The sequence below is a fragment of the Pteropus alecto genome, unplaced genomic scaffold (genome assembly GCF_000325575.1).
Source record: "Pteropus alecto unplaced genomic scaffold, ASM32557v1 scaffold67, whole genome shotgun sequence".
NCBI lineage: Eukaryota > Metazoa > Chordata > Mammalia > Chiroptera > Pteropodidae > Pteropus > Pteropus alecto.
Window position 1 is genome coordinate 9839464 of NW_006441061.1, and position 5320 is coordinate 9844783.

The 5320-nt window shown below is 55.5% G+C and overlaps 1 protein-coding gene across 1 annotated transcript in view; it reads right to left on the reverse strand.

The window, feature by feature from the left end:
* The window catches only part of ENTPD2 (ectonucleoside triphosphate diphosphohydrolase 2), an 11038-nt gene extending 6236 nt beyond the window's left edge, over nt 1-4802 (reverse strand). Inside the window, exon 1 of the mRNA XM_025051233.1 lies at nt 2060-4802. The gene's annotated coding sequence lies outside the window, so the exon portion shown is untranslated. The remainder of the gene's footprint in view (nt 1-2059) is intronic.
* Between the last annotated feature and the right edge of the window lie 518 nt (nt 4803-5320).

Below are 5320 nucleotides of genomic sequence, written 5' to 3' on the forward strand. Positions count from 1 at the left end.
CGCGAGCGCAGGTGAAAGCTACAGCCGGAGTCACCCCCGCCCTCGCAGCGCCCAGGTCGCAGCCCTGGCACCTTGAGACTACCGTCTGCCCTCCTCCTTCCTGTCCGCTCAGCCCACGACTCGTCCCCTCGGACCCCTAGGGCCGGCCTACCAGTATCTGGACAGGGGGTTCCACGCAGGCAGGACCCAGAGAACTCCCCTCTCCGGGAGGGGTCCAGGTGTGGCTTTGTGCGAGGAGGCAGAAGGCGTGGTATGGGGGTGGGCTGGGCTGGCTCCCCGCAGGCTTGGGGAGGGTCATGGGGTTGGCAAGCCCTGCTTTTCCCTGCCTGCTCCTGGGGAGAGGAGGCACTGCCAGCCACGAGAACAAGGGGGCTTCCGGCTGGGTCTCTGCCACCCCCTCCCTGCAGGAAAAAGCCGGCCAGCCTGCGGTGCTGACCAGCCCTGGGCCCCGCGACAGGGCGCCTTACCATCCGGGCTCAGAGCTGACCCAGGCTGGGCCTGCCCTTGACGTGCTGGGAACTCAGAGGTGCACAGCCAAGCAGCATGAAGGAGCTTGTGTCATACAGCCCAGTACCAGGGTGACAGATGAGGACAGAGGCAGAGAGGGGCAGGTTGGCCACAATCACACCAAGCCCAGAAAGAAGAGGACCTCCTGGCTCAGGGCATGGGCCATCACTGCCGCCTCCTCTGCTGGCGGTGGGGACAGAAAACTGGACTAGGGCAGCCAGAGGGTTCCCAAGGCGGGGGACAGCAGGGGGCCCTCTGCACACAAGGCCGCATCCTGGAAATGAGGTCCAGGGTCCCTCAGGCCAGGCTTGTCAGCACACAGGTCCCTGGATGCTGGCTAGGGTGTGCAAGTGCTCAGCTGGCCCCAGACCCTAGCCCTGCTGCTCCCCCCCAACAAAATGTCTGGCCTCTGTGCTTCCCCCCACTCCCACAAACACACACACACGCCCAGTTGTCAGCTTGGCCAAGCAGCCCCCTTCCCTGGTCAGTGGCCCTGAGCAGAATGGGAGTTCCAGCACCAAGGGCCCAGAGAACAGGAACAGCAGCGGGAGCATGTGACAAGACCACCCAGGAGCGTCAGTGTGGGGGTGGGGAGGGGGGGCGTGGCAAAGGACAGCATTTGAAAGGGGCAGGGTCTGGGCAACACCCTGGCGGGTTGGAACTGGCAGGGACGACTGGGCTGGGCTCGCTGCCCAGGCGGAGGGTCTGGTGTCACAGGCTGGCAAAGGCTCCTTTCTTCCAGTTTGGGACCAGGCTGGCAGGGGTGGGAACCAGGAGCTTGCTCAGCCTCCTTGAAGCCCCGCCTGGCAGGGGCCCAGCAGCGAGACTCTGGGTGGGGCCCTGTTTCCCGCCACCCCCCATCTCCGGCCCTTTCTTCCACCCCAGAAAACCCAGGGGAGGGATTGGCCTGCAGATCAGGCTGAAAGGAAGAGACAAAGGCGGCCCAGAGGGAGCCCCGCGCCTGAAGGGACATGAAAAGCAGGCGAGCTGGGGGCCTGCCCCCTCCCGAGCGGCCCCCAGGACCCCCCCACGCCAGGCCCAAGCAGGGCTCCCTGGTGTTCCAGACAAGTCCTTGGATGGAGCCGCGCCAGGCCTGGGAGGACGGGGCCTGGCCCCTGCCCTGGGGGGCGGGGGCAGCTGGGCCGCTGGCCCAGGGCCCACAGTAGCCTGGGAAGAAGGGGGAGAGGGTGGGGAGAGGGAACCGCCAGAACGGAGGCCGGGGCTGAGCCCTCCCGGAGGCCAGCGCGGGAACGCCCCTCTTGGCGCCGGGTGGCGGGGGTCCCGCGGGTCCTGGAAGACGGCTGGGGGCGCCCGAGGGGGAGGCCAGCCCTGGCAGGAGCCACCAGGCGGGCAGCCGGCCTCGGGAACCTGGGTGGGGGCGGGGCTCCAGACCTGGGGCCCGGGGCTTGGCCCAGGCAGGCATGTGGCTGTAAGGGGGAGAGGCCCTGTGGGAGGGGTCCTAGAGGCCCCTGCCCCCCACAGAATCCAGCCCTCCGTCCCAGGACTGCCTCTGCCTCAGTCTCCCCACCGGAAGCCACAATGGCTGACGCACCCTGACCGGTGAAGGAGCTGCTTCTTGCGATCAGGCTGTCATCTGACGAAGGCGCGCGGAGCGCCCCAGGGAGCGGGAGGCTCCGCAGGCTTGGCCCGCACGTGGGCGTGGGGACGGAGCCACCGCCTGTCCTGGGGGGAGCCGACTTGTGCGAGGCTGCCTGGGAGTTGCAGCAGCGTCCCGCAAAGAGCAGGCGATGAGTGACAAAGCAGGGGCACCGCGGAGACCTCGGCGGCCCTGGCGGAGGTGCCGCTGTGGGGGGCGGGGTATCATTTCTCCGCTTTGCTCTGTGCTTGGCCACCTGCCAGCGCCTCTGAACTGTGTCGTTTCCCCGGGTTCTGAGCCATGTTTTTAGTCACTGGCCCTGCTGTCAGGACCTGTTTCTCTCCCACACAGTCCATTTCTAGGCGGAATCCGAGTCACCGCGGCCCGGTGGCCTGGTCACTCTGGTCGCCTAGCTGCCGGATGGGTTTCTGGCCGGAGCGTTTTTTTCTGTGGCGCATCAGTCCACTTCTAGGGTCCTCCACGTTTTCTTACTGACTTGCAGGCAGTTAGTACGCAGCTGACCCTTGGAAAACACGGGCTTGGAGGCACCGATATGTGGATTTTTGTCACTAAATACTGTCAATGTATCTTCCTTATGATTGTCCTAATGACGCTTTTCTTTCTCTAGCTTACTTAACGGAAGAATACAGTATGGGATGGATGCATTGAACCTGCAAAATACGTGTTCACCGACTTCATTACCGGTAAAGCTTTTCTGGTCGACAGGACGCCATTAGTCGCTATAGTTTCAGGAGAGTCCAACGTTATCCGTGGATTTTTGATGGTGCTTGGGGCGCGAGGCCCCAACTCTGCTGCTGGTCAAGGGTCGGCTGTGCCCTGGACATGGATCCTCTCTGGCCAGGCAACCACGAAAGCTCTTAACTGGTCCCCATGCCTCAGTTTCCTGCTCTGTGTTGCTTTTTGGGGTCTCGCGTGAGTAACCTGCCATGAGGCCTTACGATAGCCCGTCCGTCATTTTCTAACGGATATAGTGCTGAGCGCAAGCCTCCAGTCCACCTGGACGAGGGTTTTGTGTGCATACGAGGAGAGGATCCAGTTCCTGTGTTCCCACGCGGGGAACGGGCTGTCCCAGCGCGGGGCGTCACAGGGGCGCCTCTCTGCCCTGACGTCACACCTGATAGTCTGTTCACCCACTGTCCAGCGTGTATCTCAGGGGTGCTGGGTTCCGTCCACCCGGGGACTGAAGTCCCTTCTCTGCTCCTTTTCCCGGAGCCCTTAGCTCCTCCACGGAAGTTTTCGACAGGCTCCCCAAATTCCTTGAAAAACCGTTGGGATTTGCACTGTGCTTACATCGGATAGACGCGCCCGTTGGGGAAAGTGAGCCTCTCTAAGACATTGAGTGTTTTCTCCAAAACCATGGTTTATTTCTCCGTTTGCTTAGGCTTTCCTGTAGGTCTTTCCCAAAAAAGCTTTAAATAATTTTCTCTTTAAAGGTCTTGCACGTTTTTCCTTAGATTTAGGAACTTGGTACATAATATTTTACGGTTTCAAATTGCATTTTCTAATATTTTCTTCTGCTGGTATATAGAAAGTCAATGGGCTTTTCATATTAATTTTGTGATCCCAACCTTGTTAACCTCTGAATAATCCTTTGCCCATAAAACTGAGTAGCATTGCCCATGACAGACGTCACTATTGTCTTCCTGATCATAACGAAGAAAACTCGGTGTTTCACTGTTAACCATAATGTTGGCTGAAGGCTTCTTTGTAAATTCTTGGTTAACAAAAAAATTTTAAAAGCAAACATGAATTAATATTGAGCATTATTGAATTTTTCTGCATCTCTTGCAGCCATATTTTCCCCTTTAATCTGTGAGTGTCATGAATCACAACAAATTTTAAAATATTAAATTAGTCTTGCATCAGGACTAACCCTTGGGACGGACCATAGTGTCTCACTCATCTGTTGCTGCAATGGAGTCAGATTGTATTTTTCCATTCTTGTAAAATCCCAGTTTGGTTTTGAATTCAAGGTTATAAGTTCAAGGTCATGTAAATTCAAGGTCATAAAAATGTGCACAGAGTTTGGATTCTCTGTTTTCTGGAGTCACGGGTCGAACTTGCCCTGGTGTTTTGGGGGACTTCAAACCACGACTTCAATTTCCTCTACAGGAATCACGTTAAGTAGCTTCTCTGATGCTTCTTGAGTTAGCTTTGCATTTTTCTAGGAATTCCTCCCTTCGAATGGATTGGTGTCGTCTTGGTGAAAATGCCATGAGCCCCCGCCTCACTTCCGTGGTACACGCTGCCCTCGCCCCTGTTTATTCCCGCCAACAATTCTTTCTGCCTTCGTCGCTTTAACTCCGCCAATCCGGTGTGCCATCAGCTTCTCACCAGGGCGGGGCCTTTATCGATGTTTTCTGGGATGTATGTTTGTTTTGTTTCACTGATCACTGCTCTGATCTTTATTATTCTCGGATATAACTCTACGTGAGCAGGAATTTTTGTGTCTGATTTGTTCGGCTGTTCCCCCCATCAAGAAAAGCGTCGGGTACAAAGTATCTACTTGATAAAGATGTGCTGACATAATTTTTAATAATTTCATCCCTCCATATTCCTTGCATTTATTCTGCTATTTCTTTCCAGCTGCTGACGTTCAATGCTTTATTCATGACTTCGGGGACTTTCTTTCTAACGTGTTTGCGTCCACATCCACTTCTCTCTTTCCATGTTCATTCAGGTAAGATTTTGCACGTTCATTGTGATTTCTTATCTGACATGAATTGTTCGGCTGTGTGTGTTTTAATATATGAAAGTCTGGGCCTCTTCTAGTTCTCTCTGTGATGGCGATTTCTAACTCACGTCACAGTCATGCCATGCCGTGGGCGAGAGTCATCTGCTGACGTTGTCTGGCTGGCTTCCTGGCCGAATGTTCGGTCATGGATAGTCACAAATGTCCCACACGTGCTGGAGAAGAGTGTGTGTTTAACCGGTGAGCCGCTGGTCTCTACCTGCCCGTTAGCCCACCATCAGCGCAGTAACCTACCACGTCCTTCTGGTTAGTTAGAGATATGTTAAATTTCCTCCTGGGATGGTGGCTTTGTCCATTTTTTTTAATAGTTCTGATAATTCTTGATATATATATATACATACATACACACGCGCACATATATGTACACGCACACATATATGTATACACACACACGTATATATGTATAATTTGTTTTTTAAAGTATCCGTGTTCTAGCTCACCTT